This window comes from Lagopus muta, chromosome 2, assembly GCF_023343835.1.
Source record: "Lagopus muta isolate bLagMut1 chromosome 2, bLagMut1 primary, whole genome shotgun sequence".
NCBI lineage: Eukaryota > Metazoa > Chordata > Aves > Galliformes > Phasianidae > Lagopus > Lagopus muta.
Genome location: NC_064434.1, coordinates 1,645,151 through 1,665,278, shown reverse-complemented (window position 1 = coordinate 1,665,278; position 20,128 = coordinate 1,645,151). Strand labels below are relative to the sequence as shown.

At 41.4% G+C, this 20,128-nt stretch overlaps 2 protein-coding genes across 6 annotated transcripts in view; one reads left to right on the top strand and one right to left on the bottom strand.

Moving 5' to 3' along the window:
- The window catches only part of RUNX2 (RUNX family transcription factor 2), a 151,327-nt gene that overhangs the window by 8,985 nt on the left and 122,214 nt on the right, over positions 1-20,128 (top strand). The window lies entirely within an intron of this gene.
- SUPT3H (SPT3 homolog, SAGA and STAGA complex component) overlaps positions 1-20,128 on the bottom strand; it is a 271,671-nt gene that overhangs the window by 235,895 nt on the left and 15,648 nt on the right. Inside the window, exon 1 of one of the 4 annotated variants that reach the window (XM_048935371.1) lies at positions 16,944-17,564. The exons of 2 other annotated variants lie outside the window; for them this stretch is intronic. The gene's annotated coding sequence lies outside the window, so the exon portion shown is untranslated. Of the gene's footprint in view, positions 1-15,495; positions 16,207-16,943; positions 17,565-20,128 lie in introns of those variants that run through there. One more of the 4 variants, XM_048935372.1, reaches the window with a different exon arrangement.

Genomic DNA, 20,128 nt, shown 5'->3' with positions numbered 1-20,128 from the left:
GTGAGCCATCTAACTGCATGTTAACACATCTGAAAATAAGAGACAACGTAAGCTCGTCCAGATCTAAAGATCAATTCTCACAATGGCCGTTAGGTACGAAACAAAGGCTTGGAAGAGCATCATTTTGTTACTTCCAATTAGAAATATTAATTTGCTAACCAATGTCAAGGCACATGTGTAGTGCACATGTGTCAAACCGACCCTCTGCAGCCTGCTTACATCCACACACACGAGTCGGAATGTTCCCATTCTGATCAAAGATGTCCGGAGCCGGATGTGCGGTTAATTCGCTGATCAGATTTTCACAACTGAAAACCATCTTGAAGCACACAGCCCGAGCTGCCAGCAGCGCCGGCTCTTTGCTTCGCCACGACCCCTCGTCAGGAGTTTGCATTTTAGGGTGCATCTTAAAAATAAGATGCTTTCGCACACACACACACAAAAAGAAATGCAAAGGGAAAAACAAGCATAGGAAAAGAGGAAAAGGCACCGCTTGTCAGTGCCAGTATTCTTAAAGGGCATACACTTCAGTGGATACATTAAAACGCCCATAGAATCCGAACTCTGGTCTTACAGACGTGTTCCCACAGTAAGCTCGTGCTCCATAAAACCTGTCTAAGTGTCGGAAGCAGAGATGCGTAGCACATGCACACCATGCCCGACAAACCCGCCCTGCAGCAGGAACAGACAGGAGCTCCTCGGTGTCCCTCAAAGGTTTTAAAATGCACTGAAGCTACAGAACAAACCTGCTACAGAAATAAACACTATTTAACAGGTACTACGTTGTATCAGCTATGCAAAAAATTAGGAGAATTTAAACCAACAGCTGCTTGAAGTTTTTTGCCATCGGATTTCAAGTTCTCCTTCCTCGCCTGCAGAACTGACTAGATACAGCAAACACAGACAGCATTACATTACCCTGTTGGATCAGATATGCATAAAATAATACTCTAAGCAAGCTTATAAAGATACCGAGAAGGGCATTAATTTTACAATTCTCATCACTGATTTTAAAGACTTCTTTTTCCCTCCTTTACGTACCTGGTTGTTATCAATTACTGATGTGTCTTCACCCTTCTTGTTGCAAAAATTCCTTAAAAACTCAGAGCACACACAGCACAACATTTGAAACCTAAATACATAAAAAACACTTTTTTTTTTTTTCCAGCAGCTCAGAAAATCTGAAGTCTTTTTTTTTTTTAGGCTGATGATATCTTCAGATAGAAACACAGAACGTCTGCAGACAGTAAGAAGCCTTTAGTAAAGCTTTTTGCTGCACCATAATAATCTGATCCAGAAATTCAAGGGTACCTTAAACAACGGGCTACCTGTTCTAGCCATGCTTAGGAATGTGGCCAAATCATTTTTATTGATTTAACCTTTATAGGAATGCTACATATCCTCAGAGCAAAACATTTCGAATGCATTTATAATATGATATACCTCTGAGAAGTTATGAAAAAAACTCTTATGACAGACAGCGCAGCCCCCCTCCACCTGGGTGCTTTTTCTGATTCGGTGATCGATAGGCGGTCAGCAGGAGACTGCTCTGTGAGTTTGTATGTGTTTGTGTTCCTAGGATAAAGTCAAACTGCAGCGCTTAAAGACAAGCCTAAGATCTGACCTGTCTTTGTTTAAGAAATAAGAACTGCTGAACTGATAGCCAAGATTCTAAATACTCCTTTCATTCTAGAATTACACATCAATCATGTTACCTGCAAACATATCAAGTTAAAACTTCCAGGATTTACAGTCCTTTTTTGAATAAACTGAGCAGCATGCAGTTATGTTCGCAGAGCTCACAGAAGGTGGTTTGTGTATCTCTCCAGAATTCTTAAAGAAGAACTTCTTAAATTCACCTCTTCATCAGAAATCTATTTTGTGTGCATTTCAAGTCTGTGTTTCTGGATGCCACGATTCACATTCCATTATTTCGAAGCACAGGTTTTAAGAAACAGCGTGTTTGGGTGTTGGTTGTTCTTTTCAATGTTACAAATGGTTATCGAGGGTCACTCGCTTTTCAGAAAGTAAACTGTGCCGAGTTGCTCGTCCTGGGTAAGCTGCTGAGCAGTGGCAGCAGCCTTTAAAACAATGCCTGAAAGGTTAGTTAAACAAAAGCTCATCTGCTCGTGCTACCAATTATATCAGTTAAAGACCTCCTCAAGACAAGCAGGGTGTTTTATGTTTGGTGTTCTGGGGGCTTTTCTTCGCTTTGATTTTAAGTAAATGGAGAATCTGGTAAGGAAAGTAATTCTTGTTCCTGATTCTAGTATGAAATTCTAGGACAAAAGTCTTGTCCTTCACAGCTGACAATCGCAGCAAGAATGCTTTAGGTCGGCAATACACTGCAGTACTGATCACCTATTTAATATAACTCTGATTTCTGGTTTTTCTGAGGACAGTATGCCTGGGATCTGCTTATACTGAGGTTCCTCTCATCTACACAGAAATACGTAGTAACCTTCAAAGGAAGGAAAACATTCAAGCAATTCATTAGTGAAATAAGGAGCTATCAGTCCATGTAACACAGTAAAGTTACATCAGAGCAACGAATCGTAATCAGAATACATAAGACATATCAAAAACCACACATCTCTCATACTCTGATTTACTGAAAAAAAATCCAAGTTCTCATTAAAAAAAAAAGCATCAATTTTGTTTTTTCCTTCCACCTTTCCTAAGAAATTTTCTGAAGAGAAATCTTTACCCAAACACAGAACCTCTGCACATCAAATATCCCTTCGACGTGAGCTTCCCACTTTGCTGAAGCAGATCAACATGAGAGCTTGCAGTGATACACAGGAGGGGTTTTTCTAGGGACACCTCAGTCCACCTCCATTCATCCCACACACACAGGACCCGGCCAGACGAGCGCCTGCATTTATCTACACTCAGTTTGCTGTGCACTGCAGAGATCCCTTGCAGCTCAGGGACTGTATCGATTAATAATTTCAAATAAGATCACTGAACGTCACAACATACACACTTGATTTCAACCTTAATACTTGTACAGTAAAAGGGAATGGAAAGAGGGAAATGCAAACAATCGATAGATCGTATGTGAAGCAAAGGATTTTTCCCTGTGTTCAGAAGCCTTGGCAATGAACACGGGCTGCATCTCCCCGGGTTTCACAGTTACAGAACAGAACTTCTGTTGTCACTTTCTATTACAGTGCACCTTAAGAAAGGACCTACTGCTGGAAAATGCTGGAATATGTTAGAAATGCAAGTTTGTCTTACAGACAGCGATGATGGAAAAAGGCCTCATTTAAGTGCCGTTATACCAATAAAACTGCTTGGAGTAGCAGACGTTTTTTGTAACATAATAGATGCGTTTGTACAAGAGGATTTATTAGCATAGTTATCCTGGCAAACAATAACATCTTTTGATGCTACAGAAAAGCTGCTCTGTGCTAGAGCGCAAGGAACGTCAGATGATGGAAAACTAACTTCAAGCCTCTAACCTGTAAACGCGTTCCTGTCCTGACTGCTAACAAGTGTCCAAGCAGGGGAGATCACAGCCCTTCCAAAGGCTCACGTAGGGAACCTTCTGCTCTGTTCTGATGGAACAGAACGTGTGCGCTTCCAGCTTCCAGAGCGCCAGCCTCCTTGGCAGCTCTGAGTGAGCTTTTCTGTGGCAAACCTGCATAGACAGGTTGCCTCCAGATTTTCAGCTTCTAAAGGAGTTTTATATTCACTTACATACACGCATATATGCACAGAGAAATACAACTTAGTTGACCGCTCAAGTCTGTATCCCATTAGAGGAGCAATTGTGATACTTCTGGAGCCCTCGCATTTAATTTCAGTGTTTTGAATAAGGAAACACAAAGTGAGGAGACAATGGGCTCTGGGAACATGTTTTGTGAGGCTGCTTTATAGGGATTCAAAAAGGAGAATCGTACAGAAAAGGAACAGCTATCTGTCATGGGACTGCTATTGCACAACCTAGAGAGGAACGCCAGAAATACCATTTCTTGGTGGCATACATCACTTAGAGCAATGGGAGCATTACGGGTCAGGCAAAGTACACATTTTGGCAATGGGTAATTTGAATAATGCAGCTTGTTTTCATGGCAACTCTAATAACTTTTCCACATTTCCCTATGGATTGGTTTTTTTGGTTTAACAAGTCTCTCCGCTTTCAAAAGGTGGAAATACCATAAGATTGCCATTTCACAGAGTTTGACTCTGGCAAACCTGCCTCCTAAGAACGTGCCACCCACCCTTCCTACTTCCAACTGTCTCTTCCTTAGGTCTTGCAAGTAAGGAGTATTAGTTCTGCTTTCATTTTCAAATGCCAGCCCCAGCCATCCATATCCCCTTACAGAAGTGTTCCTAAGTACCTGCACGCTTCCATACTACCCTGTCATTTCTTCTTTTATTTCCTTTTTCCTGAGATCACAGGCCCAAGACTGACAATGAGCAGATTGCAAACATACTTGAACGTATCATGTTCATAAGGCATATTCTTCTTTCTAAATCATCAGAAAAGACGGCGATCAGCTGCCTCAAGGCTTTTCAAGGCTTTTTCACCAGTGATTACCCAATTTCCTTTCTAGAGGTTCTGGTCCCACTTCAGAATCAAAGCCAACTGGCAGCCCTAGGCACCACAACAAGCAATTGGTATTTAGTAAGAATGTATAAATTACAGATACGTATGCATTTGCGCAGTGCCTCCCATAACAAAAGTGCTTGCCCATAGGGATGACTTCTGTTGACAATATAAAAACAGCAGAACTCTTTTATACAGAATCACAGAATGCCCAGGGTTGGAAGGGACCTCAAGGATCACAAAGCTCCAACCCCCCTGTGCCATGCAGGGCCACCAACCTCCCCATTTCACAGCAGCCCAGGCTGCCCAGGGCCCCATCCAACCTGGCCTTGAACACCTCCATGGTTATCAAGCCTCAGCAGCTCAGCCTCACTAATCATCTCTGTGTTTCATCCCAAAGTAAAGCTGTCTGCTTCGAGGCTAAGTTCTTTTGATGTATATTTGAGAAGTTTCTCCTTCCAAAATAACAAATTTTGAAGGCATACTGATGACTCATCTTCAGCACTTGGTAATTTTGGTTCTTGCTGGAAAAATGCTTAGCAAATATTGTCAGCAAAATACTTCCATTTTCTTTGTGTAAGCATATTTGAAACTTGAAAATAGCCATGTTAACAATTGTGCCCTCACCAAACATAGCTGTTCCCTATTTTGGATTGCATCCTGAAGGTACTTTCAACCAGAAAACTGGTTTTGCCTGCAATTAAATATTTTTTCAAAAATTCAAAGCATTTAGGATTTCCAAAACCTCACTGACTGGTTTGGTTGTGTCAGTAGCACCACACAGGACCCTCATAACAAAACATGGTTATTCTTCCCTCTCAGGCAGGTTCCTGAAAGCACAGTTCACACCAAATACAAAGTACAGTTCTGCATCTGGCCCTCCTAACCTATACTTTTCATTGAAAAGAAAAACAAGTATTGCTGCTGCCTACCTATTATGCAAGGGAATTTTCTAACTCAGTACAGGATAAGTGTTGCACGCTGTAGCTGATATTGATGACAAAATAGAAGATATTTTAAGAGTCCCACAGGGAGATGCTGTGCCTGGTTTTGTCTCGCTTAATATAGCCAGCCTAGATGTGAGAACAAGGACAATATTTACTGCAATTTATTTGAGATCAAGCTGGAAGGTTCTCAAGTATGTGAGGAGAACAAGGTCAGTTAGAGAAAGCCTGAAATAAACAGTATACAATTAAACAGGCAAGTGTAAAAAATGTAGACTTAACAAATCAATTGTTTAAATAAACAAACTTCTCTAGAATGGAAACTGAAAAACAACCTGTAAATTAAAAAAAGCTCACAAACTAAACACAAGGGCATTCTGCTCATTCTTACTGCCACCAGGCCTGACATCCACACATGTAGGAGATGCCATCCATGAGATACACAGAAGCTCAGCACACAGTAGAAAACTTTTTGCCCGATGGAAAATAAGGAGTGAAAAGGTTACAGAATCAGTGTTAGTCATGACAAAGCAAGTGATGGTCAACTCTTCCTTGTTCTTGTGGGGAAAGACAAATAAGTCAGAAGCAAAGGAAGTTTAGCCTTCAAACCACTGTTAATTTAGTATTCCATGGCTGCCTTAACTAGCTGGCAATATTTAGACCACAACAGGACTTGTCAGAATGGATTTCTGGGTCTTTTAGGTATGGAAATCTGTCTATACTGCTCCTAAAGCCTGCCTTTGTCCCAGGTTACTTATTTTTTAAACCATAGGGAAGTAGACCAAAAGTGTCCTTCATATCCACTCTATCCTTACCTGATATCCTGGGCCACCAGCACTTAGTGCTAAGAGTGCTACTCTTTCTACCATCCCGCACAACAAAAGTCAGATAGCACAGCCATTACTTCATTAGATAAACAGAGGAGGAACTGAAAGAATGGAAAAAGTTCTGTGGAAATTGTCCCACAGTCTCCTTCTCTACAGTTTGTAATAGGTGAGACAGTTCAGTGCCCTACAGCAAGGACCCACAGTTGGAAGTTGGTACCTTCAACTCCCTCCCAGTCCTGTGCATCTTGTATTCAATGATTAATAGAACATATTCACTGATAAAGGGAAAGGCTTTGCTACACAGAGGATTTTCCAAGGGAAAAGGTAGGATGGAAACTTTGCAGTGACTCAGCTACTCTGAAGGACGTGCTCAGATGCACACATTCATTCTGCAGTTAGTTATTACACCTGACTGAAGGGGGAACGAACAGCTTTCTGTTCATTCCAAGCACACACAAAAGCACGATAGGGTGTACAAGTATATGTTCACATCCACTCTGATCTATGGGAAACGTGTTTGCATGCCCAAAATCAAATACGATACAAAAGAAAAATATCTCTAGTCCTGAGACCTTTACACTGCAGTGAAAGATTGCATTTATAAATAGGCCTTACCCAGTGGAAGGCTTCAGCACACACACACACACACACACCTATTTGTGCCAGCCAGCAAAGTCAATACAAACATCCTGCTCAAACTTCCAAATCGTCCAGATAATCTGCTCAATAACTCTGCTCAAGACAAGTAAAAAACGTACTCCTATCCTATTATGGATTTGGAGAAGTGATGCATGACTCATTTTTAATGTGTAGTTACAGGTTGCTTTGTAGTGCTTCAGTAACAAACACCAGTGAAGGTGTCAGCTTAACTACCTCATTAAATCATGTTTGCAATTGCCTTGTTTACAGTCTGATGGCATGAGTGGCTGGAGGACTTGCTCAGCTAACAGGCTTTGCCATTGGGGGGGTTGTGTTTTGGTTCAGGTACATTTGAAAACCTTCCTGGAAAAACAAGCCAAAATAAAACTTGCCTTTTTGGTAACAGGTTCTCTCGTTACTTTTTCACAAAGTAGGACAGATTGCTGAAAGCTTTCTAACCCTACAGCTCTGACATGGACAACTCAAACTGCCTTAAAGTCCACCAGGCTTTGACTTCCAATTAAGCTCAATAGTTAAAGGTAGATGTCCTGACCAAAAATTGGAAGAAGCAACTAATTCTTAACTCAACATTGATCACACAGAGCCCCAGGGTTAAGATGCTAAGACGAAGGTTATACAGAACTCTCTACCAGTGGTTTCAGTAGATGAGAAAGGAAACACTGACAGGAATCACAAAATGGCCTGGGTGGAAAAGGCCCTCCAAGATCATCCAGTTTCACCCCCCCGTCATGGGCAGGGCTGCCAGCAAGGTGAAAGGGAAGGCTGCATTAAGTCATTCATCATCACTTCTTTGGAAAAAATAAAACTACTTGGCTTCTCCATTTGGCAAAAAACTAAAGACTGCTTAACAAATGCCACTGCATGAACCATAAGCAATTAATATCAAAAAGGCCTCGGTAATCAATTTTAAATCGTAATCACTGTATTATGTGGAAAAACTCAGCTGCAGCATTTTAACACTCTTTCCTTCAGACAAAAAACGTTATTTTTTCCCTCAGCAAGTTTAAACCTCCCTGCCCTGCAGTAAAGAACTTTGACTCCAGCTTTGACTGCAGAAGGCAGACTGCTTTGGCATAAGGGACAGTTATGCATTTATGATCAGCACCAAAATATTCCCAATATCTTTCCTTTTGTCTACAAGAAAGACGAGTCCTTCACCCACCACAAAACAAACACAGGGACACTACTGCTCACTTCACACAGCAATCGTCCTTCATGCTTTCACCATCCCACATTTCAACTGAAAACCTACCACCACAGCCCCAGCACTGATAGCTATCATCAGCTGGAGGAGATGCTGGCTTTCCAGATGAGCACATGTGAATTGCTGGTGCCATTACCTACCAGCTCTCGTCAGCAACAGTGGATGCAAACCGGAGGCAGGCATGGAAACAATGCATGGCAAACTAACATGTAGCAGAGAATGATACAACAAATCCCAACTGAAGCCCTGTTTTATTTATATTCAGTCAGACAAATATCTTCACGTGAATGGAGGAAGTAGCACTGACAATGCATAAATTATAATCAGAATCCCTGGAGGTATCAAATACATCTCACTGCATTTGCTATATCAATCAGAGCAGGGAAAGCTTTATTTGAATTGCTAGGGAGAAGTTAAGAATATCAGCTAAAACTGTAAATGGTTTCCAAGTTTCTGCCTAAGGTCCCAATTTTCAATTGATAAAATAGTGCTGTGAATTCCCTGTTTCAAAAAGATTGTAGCAATAAATCAAATAATATCCTTCCCTTGAACGCTATGTTGACATATAGGGAAATCATTTAAGAAATTAAAAGCTCAGTAAAAAGTTCTTAAATACACGTTTGAATAAGCAATTTTAGAACTTCCAGTCATCTTTTCAGGATTAATCTAAACAAAAAAACAGCTGGTGGTTTGGGCTTTCAGTTTTTATCTGTCTCAAGAACTCAAAGATAAATAACCCCAGTTGAATCATTCTAGAAATATACTTGACTTCAATTATTCCAACGCTCTTTTTCAAAAACAATTCTGTAATTCGTTAGAAAAAAATACTACAGCATTTCATCTCTTTCCATGAATTGGTCACACATCTGTTCAGTCACCTGAACCATCAAAGGGCCCAACGCTGGGCAAGTCACTCCCGTGGTGCACGAAGGGCCCTCACTGGCCATGCACAGTGCAAGGTCTGGCCAGTGCAAACTCACAGGCAGGTCTTGTTTTAAGACACATCTTTCCAAAGAAAGTCTCATTCTTGAAGGTATAAGACTGGCATTTAATAGAGAAACAAGAGAATAAGGAAGCTTGCCAACAAGCTAGAGACTTTTGCTTGCAAGGCACCAGATAAGTATCTAGCCCAGTTATGTAATATGCATTAAAGCTGATTGAGTTTACCTGATTTTTCAGTATCCCCTACACAGGGTTACTTACTCTCCATTTCAGTTCAGTAAGCATAAACACCTAGAAGCACCTAGAACAATGAGCATTTGTATAGCTGCAGCTTTTTCAGTTAATTTGCATACAGCTAGATTTAATTACACAATTTGCATTACATGTTTCAGATTTGCATAAATTTTGATTTCCACAACTGGTCTCTTTGCTATAAAAAGCAAAACTGGAACTGCTAAGACACGAGCTGAACTTGGGAAGTCTAACACATGTAACATTTTTCTGCATTAAACACAAAGCAAAACTCTCTTTAAAGAGTCTGCATTTCCTCTTAGTAGGTAAGAAAGTGAAAAAGGTTTCCACTTATCTCAGAGCTTGCATGACAAAGTCACATCCAGCTCTGTGGTTCTCTCAGCCATTCAACCTTCACAAAGGTGACAATTTAAAGCTTATTCAGCCTCTAGTAACAGCAACACACTACTCACAGATGCGTTCTTCTTCTTCTTCTGTTTGTCTTCATACAAACATACAAAAATGTATACATTTAAATACATAGAATCCCAGCATGGCCTGGGTTGCAAAGGCCCACAGCGCTCCTCCAGTCCCAACCCCTGCTGTGTGCAGGTCGCCAACCAGCAGCCCAGGCTGCCCAGAGCCACATCCAGCCTGGCCTTGAATGCCTGCAGGGATGGGGCATCCACAGCCTCCTTGGGCAACCTGTGCCACTGCCTCACCACCCTCGGGGGGAAAAACTTCCTCCTCACATCCAACCCAAACCTCCCCTGTCTCACTTTAAAACCATTCCCATACATGTATATTCCCTTTTATTTATTTTTTAATATACTACCAAGTATAGCACAGTGAAATTCTCAATACTGAGGCTGCAAATGAAGAAATAGCAATGAAAGCTGCCAAATAACTCTTAGGACAGCCCACAGCATCTTGTGAAATTATTGGATGTAAGGAAATTGTAGCAAAGAGACCTGCCTGCCGTGGATCTGCCAACAACAGTTATGCTTAGGTTAGCAGGAGAGAACACTAACCTGCAGGTAGATCTTTCAGGAGAATGTTAAGGATAAGAATTCTCACAGATCAGTGTCTTTCTGCACACTGTCATTTCAATGCCTATGCTTATGCAAAAAAAAAAAACTGTTAGGCTTGATACGCACATACAAAGCAGCAGTTATTTATTTTATTAAAACAATGCTGCACTTCCTAAGAAGAGAAACAAAGTTATTTTCCATCTTTTACAGATATTTTACCGATCTCCACGTTTGCTCAGACATATTTAAAAAATAATTTCTAAAATTTCAGTGCTACAGTAGCACTACAAAGTGCCTTTTGGGTTTAAGGGTAACCTATTCCAGGGCCGCATCCAACCTGGCCTTGAACACCTCCAGGGATGGACGGGGCATCACAGCCTCTCTGGGCAGCTGTTCCAGCACCTCACCACTCTCACAGCACACAACTTCCCCCTGCCATCCAAACTAAACCTTCCCTCCCTGAGCACAGACCTACTCCTCAGGTTCGCAATTTCTTTTGAATGAAAAGCATCAAAATAAAGAAGTATAAGGTTGGTCGAGGGGAGAGCTTTTTCATGTCACTTGTGGAATGACAGAAACTTTTTCTAATGCAAGTTCCCAACTTGTTTAATAACAAAGAAAAACAGTTTACCATGAAATTCTCTATTTGTATTCTCTCACTGTTGTAAAAAGGCAGATTAAGTTACACTTTGTCAAATTCAAGTTTATTCCTGGGAGAGCTTGCTATCAGTGTGTACATACCAGATGTCTGTGCTATCCTGCTGGATTGCACCAAAAGCACAAACAGAAGCATCCAGGCTTGCACTGAAGGCTTAAGACACAAACAAGGAGACAAATACAGACAGATTCATTGTGAAGTACCACTATAGCTTCAACATGGATAGTCATGCTTTATTTCAGGACCGAAACACACTCCTTCAAGACATGTTATCCAAATGATCTGAATCATAGAAAGGAGAACAACAAGACATCTGCCAGCAATGCAACACTGGTTCAAAATGAAACGAGCATTAAACACACTGTCCTTTCAGGGTCACAATACATTCCACTAAGATTCTATAGCGTTCCATCTTTTTTCAAGGGTAAGACTGTGTCATGGCTGTTGCCTTTTTAAGCAAGAAAGACCCACACAGAAGCAAGCCAGTGCTTCTTCAGAAATACTCACTGAGTCTAGAAATGGAGGATGATTCAAAACCACAACTACTCAATTTTCTAAAGGTTGTACAAATCATGTTAGGGGAAAGGGGAGAAAAACAATCTGAGCTAAAAATAAGTAACAAAGAAACATTATCATTCAGAGCAGGGTACATTAGGTCAGAAGCTGCTGCTTTTTAGCAGCATAAAGTGCTTACAGCTTTCTGCTCAAAAAACTCCAGCAAAACAAAAAGTCACCACCACCAAAGCAGGAGAGTAAATGAGTTGTTTGCTCAGCACTTTCTGCTAGAAAAAAAATGGCTTAAGCACCAAGTACCCATTTTAGGCAGTAGATAACATTAAAGCTAAGGAAGCACATGGTTACTAACGTATTAAGAAATTGCCAATACAGTTCCATAGAATTAACCTAGCACATACTGTTGGACTATTTTTGTTCATGTCTTTCCCCCACCCTCCTCCCACTTAGCCATTAGTCTTACTGACATTTCTGCTGTCCAATTATATCACAACTGCTAAATTATTATTTACCATCTCTAAAGCCAAGCTAAAAGAAACAGCATTCAGTTATTTCTCAAAACAGGCTAAATTAAAAAAAAAACGTTCAAAAGATTTAATATGCAGTATATTTTCAATGCAACAGGTGACCTAATGCTGTGGCTGATGCCCCATCCCTGCAGATTGTCGAGGCAAGGCTGGATCAGGCCCTGGGCAACCTGATGTAGCTGTGGTGCCTCTGTGCAGTGCAGGGCAGTTGGACTGGATGGCCTTTAAAGATCCCTTCCAACTCTAAGGATTCTATGATTCCATGATTCTATGTTATATGCATTAATTATATATGTAACTGGGTCAAATGGAAGAGTAAGCAGAGGGAGTGGTGAGATGGAAATGAAAAGTATGATAAAGGCTTTTATAGATATAGTTATTTTTCTAAAATTGTGATGCTATTTATCAAATGCTATTAACTCTTCAAGAGTGGAAGTCACTCCAGCTAGCACTATTTATTGGGTTATCACAGGTCCCAGCCACAAAAAAAGGTGAAGCTCTGTGTGGGTGAATGATGCCCTACACCAACGCTGCACACTGACACGTACAATCTGTGCTAACATGGGAGACATGCCTGGAACAAATTCATTGAGAATACAAGTTATGCAGCTGTAATGCAGAGCTTCAGCAGCTACAGACACACAACAGTTATGGTCACAACTGCACTTAAACTGTGTTTTAAGATTCAGTCTGCTAGAAGTAAGGTACCACAATTAAAACACTTGAGGACAAAAACTAGAAGATGCTGAACATGATTAGCGTACTGGCTGATGCTTGCTCTAATGTTCACTTAAAACAGACACAGGTTTTCACTGAAGTAGGACAGCTGACTTCCATCATTAATCTTTTACTTAGCTATCAGATGACACATTAAAGCAACCTGTCAAAATGTGAGAGCACGGCGTGTCAGGAACCTAATTTGGAATGATGTACCTCAAAACACATCAATACAAAAAAAATCCAAACAGGATGCAGCCCAGAAGTCGTACCCAACTCAGAACAGGAATGCACACACTGTAACCTTCCTCAGAGGAATTCTTCATGCATTTCTGAGAACAAATTTTACAAATTACGTACAAAATCCACATTAACTTTGAACTTTCAATAGAGAAGTATAGCACCAGTAGAGCAGAAACATGAGACACACATACCATGGATAAATGCTATACCTCAGTTAATTCTGTTTATGGTAAAAACTGCTGTCCAGATTAATCGCTCTAGTGTTTCCCCATAAAAACATCCTTCGTGTATTTATTTTGCCATCTGAGTATAAATATTATTTTGTAATTAGTTATGGGAAAGTTCCTTCATCGGTCTGTAAAGAGACTCAGCAATGTATTTCCTCTATGTAGAGATGTGCTCAGGGGTTCCATGTGTTAACTGAAGTCTTCCATCTCCTTCTGCCCCTTCTTAAGCAGCAATAGGGCACTCCACAGAAAAAGAGAATCCCAGCATGGCCTGGGTTGCAAAGGCCCACAGCGCTCCTCCAGTCCCAACCCCTGCTGTGTGCAGGTCGCCAACCAGCAGCCCAGGCTGCCCAGAGCCACATCCAGCCTGGCCTTGAATGCCTGCAGGGATGGGGCATCCACAGCCTCCTTGGGCAACCTGTGCCAGTGCCTCACCACCCTCGGGGGGAAAAACTTCCTCCTCATATCCAACCCAAACCTCCCCTGTCTCACTTTAAAACCATTCCCCTTGTCCCATCACCACCCACCCTCACACACAGCCGTTCCCCCTCCTGTTTATCCGCTCCCTTCAAGTACTGGAAGGCCACCATGAGGTCACCCCACAGCCTTCTCTTCTCCAGGCTAAACAAGCCCAGTTCCCTCAGCCTTTCCTCATTGCAGAGCTGCTGCAGCCCTCTGATTATCAAGTAAGATACCCTACTTAAGAAAAGTAAGAGAGGAAGCGAGTGCATTTCAGACATGATGTCGGAGACTTATCTTTCAGGTGAACTCTAGCAGTCAATGATGAAATGAAGCTCTAGTACTACCAAAGGGAGATCTAGAATAACTACACTTAAAACTGAGCTACAGAAATGCAGCTCATAAGCCTATAAGAATGAATTTTCAAATACCTTCTCTAACATTTGCTCCATTTTCAGCTCTCACATCTTAGTACCAGTTGTTTAAACTGCCAGGCCTCTCAGCACAACCCAGTTTCAACTAAGCACTGCATACAAGAGACTGTGACTTAAAAGCTTTAAAATATCCCATCACCTCAGCAGCAGAAAGATCTGCAGTAGCTTCACTCTAAGCAGTGTCCTTTCTCCACAGTCCTACCAATGAAAGGAAAACCTAGCTCTGCTCTAGTTTTCTATCTCATGCCACACTTGATTGATGTATCTGATGAGGCAGATGGAATCAGAAGAACTCTATTGGATAAACAAGTTCCAATCACATCTGTTGCCACTGCTTATTTAGTGAAGGGTCAAAGAGTCTACTGCTCATGTTTGCAGAAAAGCATTTCAGCTCAGCAGGCTAAACTGGTTATTTTTGAACAATGCAATCTCAGCAAAATTCAGAGTTCAAATATGGTAAACAAGTATGGGACAGAATAGAGAAATTCTTTACAATCCCAAATTATAGTTTGGTTAACCAGAATGCTCCCTAAGCCAGGTCATTGCTGCTTTCTTCCACCACCATTCCAAATGAACCACCCAAAGTCAGATGATTGCACTGATCAGCTTCAAAGCAAAGAGGGACACAACTAAAGTCGTAAGTTTATCAAAGAACGGCCAGGGTTTGGAAGGGACCTCAAGGATCACAAAGCTCCAACCCCCCTGTGCCATGCAGGGCCACCAACCTCCCCATTTCACAGCAGCCCAGGCTGCCCAGGGCCCCATCCAACCTGGCCTTGAACACCTCCAGGGATGGACGGGGCATCACAGCCTCTCTGGGCAGCTGTTCCAGCACCTCACCACTCTCACAGCACACAACATCCCCCTGACATCCAACCTCCATCTGCCCTCCCTCAACTCCAAACCATTTCCCCTTGTCCTTCTGTTATCCACCCTTTCAAAGAGTTGATTCCCCTCCTGTTTGTAGTTCATGGTCATAACAGGGTTGTGCAAGTACTATCATAGCTCGTTACAGTAAGATGAAATGGATTGTTAGTACTCAACCCAAGCACATGCTCATTGGGCGTTGCATGCTATATAAATTCCAGACTGTTTTATTAAAACCAGTCATCTATACCATCTACTCAGCATAACTTCTTAGCTGCTATAAACATTTACTTGTTTCAGGTAGAATCAGGGGCTGCATGTGCTCTGCACTCCAAGGCACCTAAGGCATATGAAAGCCAACACTCTAAAATCTCTTTTTCCTGAGGAGAACTGAGCCCAGCATAAGGGAACCTCCTGAGGAACCTGGCATGAGGGAACAGGAGCTCTGCTACTTACCTTTATATCTGGCTCACTGAGGTCAGTCAGCTTCGACATCATACCACAAAGTAATCAAGGCCAACGTTTAACAACTGCAAACTAGAGTTGTCAGTAGCAAAGTCCATTATCTCAAAGAGACCTATAAAAACCCATTTGTGATTTGTAGATTAACCATCTAGCAAGGCACAAGAAATGTAATGAAAGCCAAGCAGCTGGAAAGAATGACAATGGATTTCAGACAAAAGCTAGAAAGCAGAGAAAGGATTTTTAAAGTTTGCTCATTAATTTATGTAACAACAGAATATTCAAAAGGAAAACATCTTACAAATAGCAAAAAATGCATGTTGAAGGTTTTTGTTTTTTAATTAACGAGTAATTTAAGTTTTTAGACTGTAATTATTCTGATTCTTAAAGCTGGGCAAACACACAAACCCAGCTGGCAAAGCACACCCGTCTGCATCACATCTCTTTCATGTTATATATGGTGTGCATTTCTTCAGCACTGAGAAATAAGTTCCTTGAACTTCCTGACAGAAAAGCAGTCCTTCAGCCTACACATGAACTGCTATTCATAACAAGACTTGCAATTTTGTAACTGAAAATGTAAGACCCTAATTTAGCTGGAATCAGTGAGATTTTCCAGGGCATTCAGCACTGAGCAAATGCTAACCCATCTCACACCAGCAGGTCGTATCCAACACATGAGGGGAAGAAGTGATCAGTGCAGGGATCATGCTTTTCACTTCCCATGTCAACGTGAGGTATCTGGCTGCTGCCTATGCTATGGTACAGCAGCGTCACTACAAGGATTTTCAGTTTTTCTTAGTTGCTTCTCCACAGCCACCTCACAGATCTACGACATCAGGCAAGAGGTTTTACTTTCCATTTTCAACTAAGGAGCACACATTTATTAAAAAACAAACAGACACAGGCAACTAAAAGTGTTCTTCCATTCTCTAATAATTCAGAGCTAAAACAAACACATAAAAACTTCCTCAAATTTACATTTTAGCATAAAATACTGATACACTTTTGTCACCAGAATTATCTTAGACAGTTCATAGAATAGCTTGGGTTGGAAAGGACCTCAAGAATCACAAAGCTCCAACCCCCCTGTGCCATGCAGGGCCACCAACCTCCCTATTTCACAGCAGCCCAGGCTGCCCAGGGCCCCATCCAACCTGGCCTTGAACACCTCCAGGGATGGACGGGGCATCACAGCCTCTCTGGGCAGCTGTTCAGCACCTCACCACTCTCACAGCACACAACTTCCCCCTGACATCCAACCTCAATCTGCCCTCCTTCAACTTAAAACCATTATAAGCATCTAAAAAATAAACGCACAAAATAGACTTTGGAAGGAGAAGAAAAAATCTGAGGAAAAAAACAAATAAACAACAGAATTCAGAAAAAAAAAAACCAACAGCTTTTCAACCAGCTTGTGTAAGTAGAGTAATAGAGCCTACCATCATCAATGACACTGCCCGCTGCGGTACAGAAAATACAGCTGACAAAAAACACTCTTTAATACTGAAGTACGACAAACTAGTATCTTATATTTAGATTAGATTTCGATTAACCTTTAACTTAATCTACAAATGCTTAACTGATGTAAAATTTCATGCAAAGTCAAGCACTGATCCACTTTCAGAATGAAGATATAAGGTGTAGGAAACTGAAATGTGTTCTGAAGGTAATGCAATGGAAAGCACAGCAACGGAAGCAGAGCAGCAACGTCCCAGGTTGCAGCAAGGGAGGATTTGCTCAAATGCAACAGCCATGGACACAGAAATAAAGGAAAAAAGCTGCTTACCTTCAGAAGGCCTCAGGTACACAGGGATCCCCAGAAAGAACCCCCTGCTTCCACTGCTGACCCTTAAATGAGGGCTGGGAAGGGGTGGATCCTGGCTCCAGCCCTTGTGGTCACTCAGTGCATTGCATTGCACACACCTGTGCTCCCCTGAGTTGGCCCTGCCTTCCCACCAGGTGCTCAATCACTGATGCAAGCTGTAACTTAGTATTTCTACTACAAAAGGGTAGTTTTAAATACGTTTTTACCAAACTACAATTCTTACTCTCACAATTCCTAAAAATATTCTATTGATAAGAAGCCAATCTTGAGCAGAGCCTCTATTTCCTCTATGTAAGAGATTTCAAGATAAATGAACAGACCGAATCAAGAAAAACAACTTTGGAAAATAATAATTTCACAATAATTAGCATACTAGACATGCTGGAAACTTCTTTTAAGAATTATTAACACCTTCCTGCTATAAGTTCTGTGGCAGCACAGTAATGTATCTAAACACAAACAAAGCATAAGGCAGAACTCAAGACAGCATTACATACTTTGAAATCATTATTAGATCAAATAGCACGTAACTGCAAGGCCTTAACGATGAAAAGCCAGATATGTCCATGTGAAAGGGTAAGGCTTTGTAAACAGACGTGATTTGTGCAGCCTGTGACAGTCTGACACTAACACGAGAAGCAGTCAGCATCTGCATGCTGTCCCCAGCTGTACTTCACATGAGATACTACAGAGAACAGATTTTTTTCTTGACTATCACAAAAATTTCTTCATATAATAGAATCACAGAATCCCAGCATGGCCTGGGTTGCAAAGGCCCACAGCGCTCCTCCAGTCCCAACCCCTGCTGTGTGCAGGTCGCCAACCAGCAGCCCAGGCTGCCCAGAGCCACATCCAGCCTGGCCTTGAATGCCTGCAGGGATGGGGCATCCACAGCCTCCTTGGGCAACCTGTGCCACTGCCTCACCACCCTCGGGGGGAAAAACTTCCTCCTCATCTCCAACCCAAACCTCCCCTTTCAATCCCGTCTCATATGTGAGCAAATATTTAAAATACTCTTTAATGGAAAACCAGGATTGTATTATTAGTGTAGATACATATACATGTATGTATGCTTATGGTGAAAAACTGCTTTATGCATCCTAAGACAACTTCTGTCAGTATTTTACAATTACATTTCAAGGCTCCTGCACATGTCCTGCTTTATGAGCTTATCATAACAAAATAATTACTCCCAAAGATTCATTTAATTCCGTAATGTTTTGGTTCAAGAAACAGGTGCAGCATTTGTGACATACACTGCATACGAATAACCCCCCCACCTTCAATGGAATTACTCACAAACTTCTGTATCACATAAAAATTCTGGGGAACCAACATTTCAGGGTAGCCAGCAACTACCAACACCATTCATAATTAGAAGTGGATGATCTTAAAGGTCCCTTCCAACCTGAACCCTCCTGTGACTCTATGCTTACAGCCCTATCAACACTTTACTTTGCAGTAAGAAATTCATCTTCTCAGCACATATACTTTTAGTTGAGAAAGGCAGGGCAAGTTGAAGGTTCTCTTTGTATTACTTCATACAGACTGCCTGAATTAGGAGATCTCACTCAACTTCCAAAGACAAACAGTGCAGCTACAATCCCCCTTTTCTTTAAGAAAGATGTCACCTTTTCTGCACTGTAATCCTCCGGCCTTTCTATTTCCCAGGATCTTAGGATGTCAGCATGGATCAGTTATAAATTGCCTACATGGGACAATCTGTAACTTCCTAAATTATGTAGTTTATAAAAAATGTCAGCTTCTGTCAGAGCCTGGAAAGTTCTTCTGGAGTAGTAACTTCATTCTGTGGTGCAGGCCAAAAGAAACAGATGTCAGTTTTCCTCCGCATGGTTCATCCCTGACACTTTATCACTTCAAGATTCCCTTTTTGATCCCCCCCCCCCCAGCAAAACAATGAGAGTGTATTTTTTCAATGTGTTCATTACATTCGAAGAATCTCTTCAGTTGCTACTGTTTTAATGAAACTGTGAAAGCTGTTACTCTAAAGCACAGAAGGACTGTTTGTATAGCTCTCACTGTATAACTTCACCAGCTCTGAAGTAAAAGGAAAACGTCTACTTCTTCCATTTATATGGCCAACAATAACTTCTGCGTTCTGACAGAATCGTGTGTATGCTGGCAGGAGGGCAGCTGGTAGTTTCAAAATACTTTATCAGGAAGCACACAATGAAATAACCAGATACTGACCCAAAGAGATGCTCAGGCTTCTTTGGCCCCACACTTCATAGCTGTTTTTTTGCTTTTAAACATGGTTACAGCTGTTTTCTCCACATACACACACACAAAATAAAAATTCAGTGTCAATGACTATTATAGATGTGAACAATAACAGAGTTCTGTTAATGGAGAGAATTTACATTTTCCATCTGAGCAGGAACTCATGACAGACAGAAAGCCACTAGGTTTGTAATACAGTTTTCACCTACTTCACAAGACTCACCACATGGGAAATTGTTTGTTATCTACATTATACTAAGAAATACTGCAATGGAACATATCCCATGCACCTACAGCAGTCTGACATTCTCTTAAGGACGTTTAACTGAAAACAAATCTGCTTTTGGACATGGAACTCTGTAGAATCTATAGAAGCAAGTAATTCCTTTCATATACTCTGCCCATATAGCCACTCAAACTAGGAAATGCTGCATGACAGTGAAGGTAACTCTGCAACATATGACACAACATCCTAAAAGCAGCAACAAGGAGCTACAGGAGACTGCTAGGGACAGGTTGCGTGAGAGCAGGGAAGGAAAGGGGACCTGTTGAGGGACA